Here is a 14,071-nt window from a genome sequence, read left to right as displayed (position 1 = left end):
AAGTTGATTTCTCAAAAAGCCACAGCTGATGAACGGCTAGAGCACTAGACTTGTCTTTCTGCTATATCTAACATGGAATTAGTTGATTCTGTGGTTACACCTTTCAAATCCCTATTTATTCTTTCCTTGTCATTTCACCCTGTGTTTCTGTCCTTCTGTGAACCAGCTCAGAGTCTTGCAGGCTTCCTACAGCCTACGAGGTCAGATGGCCTCCCATCAAGCGCTGAGGAAGCGTCAGCACAGAGTGCCTCAGCTCAGGCTCCTCCTGGGATTCCTCCTGAGCCCTGGGTCCTGGAATCTGCCCTCCTCCCCAGCCTCTCGGGCTGACCTCTTAGGGCAGACTTACTGAGCTCTTGTTGGATCTCTCTACCTCATGCTCTGTAGCTGGTACTACTCCTCCCAGACCTCGAATGTGACCTGGCATCCTGGAACCTCTGCCTGGGTCTGGTGCCTCCAACTTCCACTTGTCTCAGAGGGCATATTAGGCACCCATCATTTCTTCTCGTCCAGATGACTCCTTGTGACCATTTGCTCTAATTTCAAGGAGGTCATGTTTTCCTACATCCTGGTAAGAAACCAAAGTAGAAAAATTTCAATTTAATTTCAGAGTCACACTGGTAATCTGAATCTTCAGAATCTTAGTCCCATCCTAAATATTTTCATAGCCTCCTTCTTAATCTTGTCTGTCGCTGGGCCCTGGAGAAAGCTTTCCATCCCCTGTGAAGACGCAAAGTGATCAGCCACAAGTCTTTTCTTCACCCTCGTCTTGACTCCCTGTTCTTACTGCCTCTGGAATTAAGGCATTCTCAGTCAAGACCTAAAGAGAGGACTTGTACTTCAGGCAATTTGATTAATGTGAATTCACAGCAAAGATGAGTGTTCTCTAGAGCCCTCACATCCCTCACTGAACTCTTTTCCACCAATCCACCACTCTGAGGGGAGAAATAATTGTAGCTAAGCAGAACTGAGCAGCTTTTTTACTTTCTTCAAAGAAGAATTTTGAGTATGATGTCAAACAATGGAATGTCAGGGGTTTATTCATTTCTTTGGGGGGGAGGAGCATCAATAAGCAGCTAAAACAGGGATTCATAATGGATGGCCCAGCTTACCCCTAATATTTCACTGCTCCACATTGTCATGACACAGCTGTACTGAACAGTGTGAAATCATCAGAAATAATGAGTTGTCTGTGAAAATGTTGCAGGCTGAAATCCTAATGAGCTATTTAGGCTGAGAAGCTTAAATATTTTCATTACTATAGTAGGAGCTTATACAAATGAATTTATGGATATAAATACGATTTAAAAACTAGAAAATGGTAAAACGAATATTAAGTGAAGATACCTCTTCCATGTATTGGCCCAATTTGAGTTGTCATACCAAAACCCAGACCTCTGCCCCATATCCCTTGACGAAAAAATAACTTCAGCCATTGCCAAGGGAATTTGCTTCTACTGACTTCATATCAATGATAAGTGATCTCTAGGTTCTCAAGAAAATATTCTGGAAGACGGAACATGTTTTCATTTGGGATGAACCTGGGCTCATAAGAGAGGTGGGGGGAAAGACTCTTGTGTTGAGCTGTTATACTTTGAGTCTCTTTCTCACAGCAATTTAGCCTACCCTACCTAATACATATGTTAATAGTATGGACGGGGAGGGAAAGATCTGGGATAGTAAGCTGGATGAGGTGCAACAGTCTAGGCAACCCTTCTACCGTTGACTACTGTCACCCGCCATGACACTGCTCCTCCCAGCCCCAGCCAAGCTTGGGGAATGGAACTGGAGAGGCCAAAGGAACAAGTTCCTCCAGTTTGGGTGAGCTGCTAGAAGGTTTGGATCCCAAAGCCTTTTGGGGGGCCTTTCCCAAATCTTTGACTCTAGCCAAATAATCACTTGAATTAGTTTGGACCAAACTGGGATTTTCTAGTGCCTCAAATGTATCATAAAAGCCAGAAGTTTCATAACTAATCCACTTACCTATGGAGTTTCTAGTGATTCCTGTAGCAACAGAGCCACCAGGTGCTTAGGGAAGGTTATTTAAATAAAGGGGTTTCACCAGAGGCTGCCAGGGTTAACCCGTGGAGCAAGCACTTTGTTTTACAGGAACATGTTTCTCCTTTCTTACTGGTGACTGTAGAAAGAACAGATGTGTGATATTTAGGTGTGGTGATAAACACCTATGGTGCAGATGAGAACATTTGCATCCTAAATGCAAACTTAGAGTTAGCAAAGGGAAGGCAAAATAAATAAACAATGATCCACCAAAGATTTTAGATACCTACTGTATGTCAGAGAGAGCACTAAAACTATCATGTTAAATCAAGACCATTAAACACACTTAAAATATCACAAACATTTAGGAATGATGTCCTGAAAATAACACATAACTTTACTCGGCCTTTTCAAAAACTTTTAAGTGCATCTGTTAGATCATGTCAGAGTTCAGATTTTCTGATATAACATAATAGGCTCCTAAACACTGTCTGAGTCACCTAGGGAGATAATTGGAGAACTCAGTAACGTTTGTTACGTTTTTGCAAATCTTTGTGATTCTCAGATATCATAATGAGGATAGAAGTGTGGAAAATGCTTTCTTTTTTCTATGCCTTAGAAAAGAAAATGGTGGGTGCCCACTTAACCACAAACAGAGATGTCAGTCATAATTTAATACCAACTTTCTAGGCTCCTCGGGTTATGCCGACAAAGGATAGTGGCTCAAAGATCTAAATCCAAGAGCACAGACCATACAACTCTTAAGAAAAAAATGGGGGTGGGGCGCCTGGGTGGCTCAGTTGGTTAAGCATCCAACTTCAGCTCAGGTCACGATCTTGCCCTCTGTGAGTTCGGCCCCCACGTGGGGCTCTGTGCTGACAGCTCAGAGCCTGGAGCCTGTTTTGGATTCTGTGTCTCCCTCTCTCTCTGCCCCTCCCCCGCTCATGCTCTGTATCTCTGTCTCTGAAAAATGAATAAACCTTAAAAAAAATTTTTAATAAAAAAAGAAAAAAATAGGGGAAAAGCTGCTTAATGGCATTGGATTTGATAATGATTTCTTCTCCATGACACCAAAAACATAAGCAGCAAAATAAAAAATAGATAAACTGGATTATATAAAAATTTAAAATGGAGACCATCAACACAGTGAAAAAGGCAACCCCACAGAATATTTGCAGGTCATACATCTAATAAAGGGTTAGTATCTAGAATATATAAAGAACTCTTACAACTCAACAACAACAACAACAACAACAAATCCAGACAGATTAAAATGGACAAAGGAGTTGAATAGACATTTCTCCACAAATGGCCAATAAATACATGAAAAGATGCTCTACATAATTCATCGCTAGAGAAATGAATATCAAAACCACAATGAGATACCACTTTTCACCCATTAGGATGGCTATTACCAAGCAAAAACAAAAACCGGAAAAAAAGTATTGGTAAGGATATAGAGAAATCAGAATCTTTGTGCTTTCCTGGTGGGAATGTAAAATGGTGCAGCTTCTATGGGAACCAGTATGGCAGCTCCTCAAAAAGTTAAAAATAGAATTACTCTGATTCAGTAATTCCACTTCTAAGCATATATCCAAAGGAACTGAAAGCAGGGACTTGGACAGATATTCGTATACCAGTGTTCATAGTAGGATAATTCCCAATAGCCGAAAGGTAGAGCAACCCATGTGTCCATTAGTAGATGGATGGATAATAAAGACAGTGTGGTATACAGATACCATGGAAGATTATTAAGCCATAAAGAGGAAGAAAATTCTGACACATGCTACCAAATGGATGAACGTTGAAGACATTATGACAAGTAAAATAAGCCAGTCATGAAAGGACAAATACTGTATGATTCCACTCCTATGAATTTCGTAGAGTAGTCAAATTGATAGAGACAGAAAGTAGAATGGTGATTTCCAGATGCAAGGGGCAAGGGAAACCCAGTTAGCATGTGTAATGGATATAAAGTTTCACTTTTAGAAGATGAAAGAAGTTTTGGAGATGCATGGTGGTAATGGTTGTACAACATTGTGAATGGACCCAACACCACTGAACTGTATGACTCAGAATGGTTAAAATGGTAAATTGCATGTTACGTATATTTTACCACAATTTCCTAAACAAAAAACAAATTAAAAAGGATAATGGCACATATTGTGAATTATTTAAAAAGCGCTTTATTCTTAGTTACATATATAATTTAGGAGTAAGGGCTTCAAGAATCTGAATTATTCAGCAAATCTGTATGCAGAGACCTAGTCTTTTGGGAGATGAATAATCTGCTAGGCAATTTTATTCCCATTAAGAAAAAAAAGGTTAAGTAAGTTGATTGTGGTTATAGTTTGGAGTATTTTACTCAGGTCCAAACTCTTTAACTGCTGTCCTTGTCCGTGATGGTTCCCCCTGTGTCTTTTACTACTATGACCAGCAGCATGCATGCCATATATACTATGAGTCTACAGCCCCTCTATGGCTGATTGGAAGAACAACAGTCACCTGACCCAGCTTGGGGGGTGCTTTGCCGGGGAATGTGGAATTAGGAGACAGAGAGCATGTAATAGTAATAGGTACCCTCTTAAAAGACCCCCAGTGATCTCTATATACTGGAATGTATGCTCTCTTGAGTGTGGACTGAACCTAGTGTCTCACTTCTAACAAGTAGAATAAGAAAAGGTGATGGTATGTCAACTCTGAGATTGGGTTATAAAAAGACAGCAACTTCCATCTTGCTCTCCCTTTCATGCTCAGTCTGCTAGAAACCAGCTGCCATATTGTGAGTTGCCCTATGGAAAGGCCCATGTTGCAAGGAATTATGAGAAGTCAATAGCCAGTGTGCTCAACAACCTCCAAGGAACTGAATCTTGCCAACAGCCATATGAGTGAATTTAGGAGCAAATCCTCCTTCAGTGAAACCTTTCAATAAAACTGCAGCTCTAGTCAGCATTTCAATTGCAGCCTTGTGTGAGATTTTGAGGAAGAGGCACCCAGCTAAGCCACACCTTATTTCCTGCTGGCACAAAAACTGTAAGATAGTAAATGTTTGTTGCTTTAAGTTACTAAGCCTTAGGGTAATGTGTTATACAGCAATAGATAACTAATACAAAGGGACAGATGTCATGACCTTTGGGGAAGCAAAACTTAAAACATATAAATATGGCATTTGAGGGTGGCAACATGATGCCATGTAAATAAAGGAGCAGAGAAATGTCTCTTAAGAGAAAAACAATTAAGGATAGACGCAAAGAGAAGCAGAGACCAGAATCTGAGTGAGTATACCTCTAGGTTCCCAGGGGCTTCCTAGTTCCTCATACTTCCTGAGGCCTGGCTGCATTCCTGTCTTTGTGTTCCATGAGGTCCCTGGCTCTGCACAATAAATCGTCCATTTTTACTTTATCTCAGTTGATTTTTATAACTTGCAATCAGGATGGATCCTAAAATCTTAGGATGTATCAAATTGTATAGTTGGATAGGACCTATCAAGTCTCACCCAGGGCTGATTATTTAAGGTCTTCAGATACTTGACACTGAGTTTGACCGTTTAGAGCTCTTGGCCTGAGAGGCACCTGGATATGCTAAGCCACTTGACTTTGGGTCAAAAGAAATTGAGCCAACTTCAAGAGTAACTAGCTGTCAACCTACTGCTCTAATCAATGATCAACCATGGCAACATCCATCCGGTATTAGTTGGTTTGGATAATATTTGTACGGAACTTAGAGATCCCAGCTGAAAGCTGTTTGAAATAGACAATGTTGCTGTTGATACAGAACAAATTGTTGTCCTTTCTTGCAAAGAACACAGTGATATTTTTGGAGCTCCCTTATTATGTTATATGATGCAAATACATATCCAGAGGAAGCATATTTTAATTCTTAGAAACAGAGTAACTACATAAAATGTACTATCCTTCTCTCTTAATCCAGTTAAATCTCTTTGTTGTTTTCTGTTTTAAAGTCATATCACTGTCTAATCACTCACTATCTTAACAAAATTCAAAGCAGTTTGTGTATTACAAGCTTGGCAATAAAATAGGGACTTAAAAGCAATAAACATCTTTGAAACAATTCATCAAGCCCTAAAAAGGTGCCAGAATGAGTTTTGGAATGATAAGTTTGAATTTAAAAATCAAACTTTGTTCTCAGGCTGGGACTTAAAATGTCACCAATACATTTTTATAGCCAAGATTTAAACCTTGAAAAATAGCCTAGACCTCCAAGCAAATACAGATGAACTGCAGTCGTTCTGACACACCAACAGTACCCCGTTTTGGATCCATGAACGTGTGTACCCCACATGTGTGAATTATCTGAATTTCTGCCTTGTGTCTTATGTCCTCATGTTTACCATTCATTCTTACATTGAGAGATGTGGGTCTGGCATGATATCAACACCATGCTGGTGTGCCAGGAGTCTGTAGCCCCACTCCAGCTGACTACAAAAACAAGAGACACATGACCTAAAGGCATTCGAACTCATTTTTTTAAAAACATTCAACAGTGTATTAACTGTTATTATCCTTAGGCCAAACAAAGCATCCTCAAAACAAGGCCTCAGGCATACAGCTGTCAACCACAGACAGAACTTTTCTTTCCTCCCAACTCATCCTTAAACTATACTGGTCTGGTATCCTGTCCCTCCAGGACCCATCTGCCATGTACACCTAGGTGTGTGTCGCATCCATCCATAGACACGTTCTTCCTACCTTCCCAGATGATCCTATCTGCATAGTCAGGGCTACTGGGCCCTGGATGCCAGGATCTTGACTGCAATTGTCAATGGGGTTTCCCATTCTCAGGCAACTCTTTTGAATAATAGCATAAAGGGTTTTTTTTCAGTTCTAACATTTATGGTGCCAATAAAATTGAGAATATCTGGTGAGAATATTAAATAAACTCTATGCAGTTTACCAATTTGTTCACTTTGGAAAGATATGTGCCTGTGCATGTATTCATCGCATGAATGTCTGTCTCCTCAACGACACCTGTGGCCTCTCCTTGGGCTTCTGCCTTCTCTCCTCCAGATACCAAGCTCACTCCTTTCTCTTCTTTAGGGCTCTGCTCAAGTGTTGCCCTATCACAGAGGTTTTCCTTGACTGCCTGTGTAAATAGCATTCCTGACCTTCTTTCACACGCACTCTCTCTCCCTTGTCCTGCTGTATTGTCCTTCATGACACTTAACCACCCTCTGACATGCTCTTGTCTGTCTTCCTACAATGGAATCCAAGTGCCCAGAGCATAGAAACAGCTGTGCGACCGAAGCCTAGAACAGAACCTGGTCTTCAGTCAGTTCTCAATAAATATGTACTGCATGAATAAATATGTATGTTACATATAGATACCAAAAAATAAATCCAACATTTCAATCAAATGTGGTTATAAGGACTGATGAAGCTTGGTCAGCACTAGAACCATTTTATTTTGCTCTTCGGGATCTTTCTTTTTGTACCACTAGAACGTCTTTCCTGCATTCTTTTCCCTGTTTCCCTGTTACACTGATATACAAGTTGCTCCCTTGTATATCTGAAATACTGCTTTGCAGAAAAATCTTACTGTCTCTGTGGCAGCTTCTCAAAGTGGTCATTATAGGTCAAGTTTTGATCAACTCTATACCTCTAATTATCTCCATCACTAATGGCCTCTATACAACTCTCTGCAGTCTGAGAACAAGAAATTTCCTCCCTTCTCAAAAGTGCAGTCAGCAAGAGTAGCAGCAGAAATGATCTAAAGTGGCTGCCTTTCTTCTATGCTCTCTTTTCTTGTGTATGGTTTGGGCATCACCCCAGACCCACACACTTGCCTTGGTGTTGCTTAGAGTCATGGAGCTTGGTTGCTGCTGCTCCTTCTTCTGTAGACCCAGGGCTCTGAGTCACATCCCTGGTGTTGTGTGGGTGCCTCACCTTACAAATTCTCTAATGCTCCCCTGTTGCTGCAAAGTGCAAACAGATGTGCATCCAAAAAGTAAAGGATATAAGGGCATCAACATACTACAGATGCAAGTTAAGATCAATAGGAGTTGGGAGCCAGTGGAATAATCCTTCTCCCTTTCTCCCCTTGGAATGATTGTTGACAGATCTAGTGGCATTGTGTGTACTTTCCAGAGCTTCCTATGGCACCGAGAAATCAATTCATCATAGAGTGCAGGCATCTCTTTTTTTTTTTAATTAAAAAAAAATTTTTTTCAATATATGAAATTTATTGTCAAATTGGTTTCCATACAACACCCAGTGCTCATCCCAAAAGGTGCCCTCCTCAATGCCCATCACCCACCCTCCCCTCCCTCCCACCCCCCATCAACCCTCAGTTTGTTCTCAGTTTTTAAGAGTCTCTTATGCTTTGGCTCTCTCCCACTCTAACCTCTTTTTTTTTTTTCTCCTTCCCCTCCCCCGTGGGTTTCTGTTAAGTTTCTCAGAATCCACATAAGAGTGAAACCATATGGTATCTGTCTTTCTCTGTATGGCTTATTTCACTTAGCATCACACTCTCCAGTTCCATCCACATTGCTACAAAGGGCCATATTTCATTCTTTCTCATTGCCACGTAGTACTCCATTGTGTATATAAACCACATTTCTTTATCCATTCGTCAGTTGATGGACATTTAGGCTCTTTCCATAATTTGGCTATTGTTAAGAGTGCTGCTATAAACATTGGGGTACAAGTGCCCCTATGCATCAGTACTCCTGTATCCCTTGGGTAAATTCCTAGCAGTGCTATTGCTGGGTCATAGGGTAGGTCTATTTTTAATTTTTTGAGGAACATCCACACTGTTTTCCAGAGTGGCTGCACCAATTTGCATTCCCACCAACAGTGCAAGAGGGTTCCCGTTTCTCCACATCCTCTCCAGCATCTATAGTCTCCTGATTTGCTCATTTTGGCCACTCTGACTGGCGTGAGGTGATATCTGAGTATGGTTTTGATTTGCATTTCCCTGATGAGGAGCGATGTTGAGCATCTTTTCATGTGCCTGTTGCCCATCCAGATGTCTTCTTTAGAGAAGTGTCTATTCATGTTTTCTGCCCATTTCTTCACTGGGTTATTTGTTTTTCGGGTGTGGAGTTTGGTGAGCTCTTTCTAGATATTGGATACTAGCCCTTTGTCTGATATGTCATTTGCAAATATCTTTTCCCATTCTGTTGGTTGCCTTTTAGTTTTGTTGGTTGTTTCCTTTGCTGTGCAGAAGCTTTTTATCTTCATAAGGTCCCAGTAGTTCATTTTTGCTTTTAATTCCCTTGCCTTTGTGTCAAGGGATGTGTCAAGTAAGAGATTGCTACGGCTGAGGTCAGAGAGGTCTTTTCCTGCTTTCTCCTCTAGGGTTTTGATGGTTTCCTGTCTCACATTCAGGTCCTTTATCCATTTTGAGTTTATTTTTGTGAATGGTGTGAGAAAGTGGTCTAGTTTCAATCTTCTGCATGTTGCTGTCCAGTTCTCCCAGCACCATTTGTTACAGAGACTGTCTTTTTTCCATTGGATATTCTTTCCTGCTTTGGCAAAGATGAGTTGGCCATACGTTTGTGGGTCTAGTTCTGGGGTTTCTTTCTAGTCCATTGGTCTATGTGTCTGTTTTTGTGCCAATACCATGCTGTCTTGGTGATGACAGCTTTGTAGTAGAGGCCAAAGTCTGGGATTGTGATGCCTCCTGCTTTGGTCTTCTTCAAAATTACTTTGGCTATTCGGGGCCTTTTGTGGTTCCATATGAATTTTAGGATGGCTTGTTCTAGTTTCGAGAAGAATGCTGGGGCAATTTTGATTGGGATTGCATTGAATGTGTAGATAGCTTTGGGTAGTATTGACATTTTGACAATATTTATTCTTCCAATCCATGAGCATGGAATATTTTTCCATTTCTTTGTATCTTCTTTAATTTCCTTCATAAGCTTTCTATAGTTTTCAGCATACAGATCTTTTACATCTTTGGTTAGATTTATCCCTAGGTATTTTATGTTTCTTGGTGCAATTGTGAATGGGATCACTTTCTTTATTTGTCTTTCTGTTGCTTCATTTTTAGTGTATAAGAATGCAACTGATTTCTGTACCTTGATTTTGTATCCTGGAACTTTGCTGAATTCATGTATCAGTTCTAGCAGACCTTTGGTGGAGTCTATCGGATTTTCCATGTATAATATCATGTCATCTGCAAAAAGTGAAAGTTTGACTTCATCTTTGCCAATTTTGATGCCTTTGATTTCCTTTTGTTGTCTGACTGCTGATGCTAGAACTTCCAACACTATGTTAAACAACAGTGGTGAGAGTGGACATCCCTGTCATGTTCCTGATCTCAGGGAAAAAGCTCTCAGTTTTTCCCCATGGAGGATGATGTTAGCTGTGGGCTTTTCATAAATGGCTTTTATGATGTTTAAGTATATTCCTTCTATCCCGACTTTCTCGAGGGTTTTTATTAAGAAAGGGTGCTGAATTTTGTCAAATGCCTTTTCTGCATTGATTGACAGGATCATATGCTTCTTATCTTTTCTTTTATTAATGTGATGTATCACATTGATTGATTTGTGAATGTTGAACCAGCCCTGCATCCCAGGAATGAATCCCACTTGATCATGGTGAATAATTCTTTTTATATGCTGTTGAATTCGATTTGCTAGTATCTTATTGAGAATTTTTGCATCCATATTCATCAGGGATATTGGCCTGTAGTTCTCTTTTTTTACTGGGTCTCTGTCTGGTTTAGGAATCAAAGTAATACTGGCTTCATAGAATGAGTCTGGCAGTTTTCCTTCCCTTTCTATTTTTTGGAATAGCTTGAGAAGGATAGGTATTATCTCTGCTTTAAACGTCTGGTAGAACTCCCCTGGGAAGCCATCTGGTCCTGGACTCATTTGTTGGGAGATTTTTGATCACTTATTCAATTTCTTCACTAGTTATGGGTCTGTTCAAGCTTTCTATTTCCTCCTGATTGAGTTTTGGAAGTGTGTGGCTGTTTAGGAATTTGTCCATTTCTTCCAGGTTGTCCAATTTGTTGGAATATAATTTTTCATAGTATTCTCTGATAATTGCTTGCATCTCTGAGGGATTGGTTGTAATAATTCCATTTTCATTCATGATTTTATCTATTTGGGTCATCTCCCTTTTCTTTTTGAGAAGCCTGGCTAGAGGTTTGTCAATTTTGTTTATTTTTTCAAAAAACCAACTCTTGGTTTTGTTGATCTGCTCTACAGTTTTTTTAGATTCTATATTTTTTATTTCTGCTCTGATCTTTATTATTTCTCTTCTTCTGCTGGGTTTAGGCTGTCTTTGCTGTTCTGCTTCTATTTCCTTTAGGTGTGCTGTTAGATTTTGTATTTGGGATTTTTCTTGTTTCTTGAGATAGGCCTGGATTGCAATGTATTTTCCTCTCAGGACTGCCTTCGCTGCGTCCCAAAGCGTTTGGATTGTTGTATTTTCATTTTCGTTTGTTTCCATATATTTTTTAATTTCTTCTCTAATTGCCTCGTTGACCCACTCATTCATTAGTAGGGTGTTCTTTAACCTCCATGCTTTTGGAGGTTTTCCAGACTTTTTCCTGTGGTTGATTTCAAGCTTCATGGCATTGTGGTCTGAAAGTATGCATGGTATAATTTCAATTCTTGTATACTTATGAAGGGCTGTTTTGTGATCCAGTATGTGATCTATCTTGGAGAATGTTCCATGTGCACTCGAGAAGAAAGTATATTCTGTTGCTTTGGGATGCAGAGTTCTAAATATATCTGTCAAGTCCATCTGATCCAATGTATCATTCAGGGCCCTTGTTTCTTTATTGACCGTGTGTCTAGATGATCTATCCATTTCTGTAAGTGGAGTGTTAAAGTCCCCTGCAATTACCACATTCTTATCAATAAGGTTGCTTATGTTTATGAGTAATTGTTGTATATATTTGGGGGCTCCCATATTCGGTGCATAGACATTTATAATTGTTAGCTTTTCCTGATGGATAGACCCTGTAATTATTACATAATGCCCTTCTTCATCTCTTGTACAGGAGTGCAGGCATCTCTGAAACACACTCCCTTGTATTTGCTCACCCTCCTTCCTAGCCTCACTCCATTTCTTTCTCACTCCTGGTTTCCTGGGATTCACTCCTCAATAAAGTATCATCATGTAAGTTTTGTTTTAAGCTCTGTTTTCTAGAAGGGATCAAAAGTTTACTTAATAGGGTCAAAAGTCTAGAAATTATCTCAATCATAAACTTTTGCCGTCTGAGTGCTTATATTTGGTTATGTGTTCCAATATAGCTTTTAAAGGACATAAGATAACTTTTAGGCTGAGAGCTACAAAAAAAGTAAAACAAACAAAAGAAAAGACAAAACAATAATCAAAACTGTTCTACTGTCTGGAAGTTACTATCACTGTTCCCATGTCATAGAATAAGAAATCTTCCCTATGTAGAGTTGCTTGATTTTGCTGTTTAATTATTTGCTCTCCAAAGATGTGTGGGTTTTAAAAATACTTTAAAATATACAATGCTTATTCATATACATCATCTAATTTCCTCCTGGGTTAGGAGGACATGTGCTGTTGACCATGTTACATTAAAGAGTAAATTCAGCTCCTCCCATACCACACAAGAATCCTTTGGCAATAAAGCACCCCTAAGCTAAGAATGAAAGGGTAGCAATGATGGTTTCTGCAATGTGGGTAGAGAGGGCAGGTGAGATTTGTGGGCTCTTGAAGTATGATGGGTGCCTCAGATCAGACCACATTGGTAATTAAGATTTTAGCTTAATTGTATTTCTGCCTCTAGTGAAAAGTTAATCCACATTATTTGTTGGTTCTCTATAATTAAGGCATTCAGATTTGTTTTTCAAATTATAGATGCTTTATGACTTGGGAAAAATAAAGAGATTTCTTAAAAATCAACTTAGAAATGTTAACATAAACAATATATAGAGAGCTTAGCACCACAAAATGAGAAGGGATAAAAAATTTACTTAAGGAGGTCAAGAGTCTAGAAATAATCTCAGTCATGAACTGCCACAATCTGAGTGCTTATATTTAGTTATGAGTTCCATTAAAGGTAGTTCAGGGCAGGGCACCTGGGTGGCTCAGTCAGCTAAGCAACCGACTTCAGCTCAGGTCGTGATTTCAGGGCTCGTGAGTTTGAGCCCCGCGTCGGGCTCTGTGCTGATAACTCAGAGCCTGGAGCCTGCTTCAGATTCTGTGTCTCCTCTCTCTATCTGCCCCTCCTCCACTCATGCCCTCTCTCTGTCTCAAAAATCAATAAAGATCACAAAAAAAGTTAGTTCAGGGGCAACTAACCCACTCCTTTGAAGACTGGCATCTTTAGTCAGTCATTTGGAAGTTGGAACATATTTCCCATGGGAACAATATTCTACATGGTGATTAAATCTCAATGCTTATTTAACCCATAATGCAGATGAATACTACTTCTAGGCCCATTTGGGTGAAAGGGGGAAGAACAAAGTGAGAAAATGAACTTCCCCTGGTTTCCCCAGCTTAGGGCCATCCTGCAGCAACTTTTGAAAACGAACATATTTGACTTTGGCTTCATCTCACTTCTTTTTCTTCAGCTCTTTCTTCCCTTTCAGCATCCCCTCAAGACCTCATCAGCATGGAGCCCACATATCACTCCACGCCACGCCCCCCACCTTTCCATCAAGGCCAGTGCCCCCCAGGGTCTGTCTGTGATCCACAGGATGGACACCTGCTCCACGCTGCTATTCTCAGATGATTGGGATGAACACCATCCACCCGACTAATTGACATGAATGTGGGACTGGCCAGTCACTGGCCAATCATCAATACCTTTCCTTAAGTGTAGACCTGCTTAAATAGCTTAGTTTCATATAAATGGTCATTAATATAAGAGAATTTGTGCACATATCAGGTCACCTAAGGGAATCGTGTGGGCCCTGATGCACCTGTGGTGATCGGTTCCTCTAGACCAAGCCCTTTCATGGATACCCATCATTCCGACGATGTAGGGATTTCAGAACACCAAAGGCTTTCTCCAGCTCCTTATTCTGTATCAAATGGTGGCTGTTTCATATAGACTAATTTTCCAGGACTCTGTCCCTCTGTGTCAACTCCCCAGAGATGATCCTACTTTCATGTTTTTTAAA

At 40.1% G+C, this 14,071-nt stretch overlaps 1 long non-coding RNA gene across 1 annotated transcript in view; it reads right to left on the bottom strand.

Moving 5' to 3' along the window:
• Nucleotides 1–374: 374 nt before the first annotated feature.
• LOC132680305 (uncharacterized) overlaps nucleotides 375–14,071 on the bottom strand; it is a 34,082-nt gene continuing 20,385 nt past the window's right edge. Inside the window, exons 2-3 of the long non-coding RNA XR_009610625.2 lie at nucleotides 1,981–2,134; nucleotides 375–565 (exon numbers count right to left, since the gene is read on the bottom strand). This is a non-coding gene — a long non-coding RNA (uncharacterized LOC132680305). The remainder of the gene's footprint in view (nucleotides 566–1,980; nucleotides 2,135–14,071) is intronic.

The sequence above is a fragment of the Panthera onca genome, chromosome A1 (assembly GCF_046562875.1).
Source record: "Panthera onca isolate mPanOnc1 chromosome A1, mPanOnc1 haplotype 2, whole genome shotgun sequence".
NCBI lineage: Eukaryota > Metazoa > Chordata > Mammalia > Carnivora > Felidae > Panthera > Panthera onca.
Note: the sequence above shows the minus strand (reverse complement) of the source record. Positions and strands in the feature narration are given on the sequence as shown.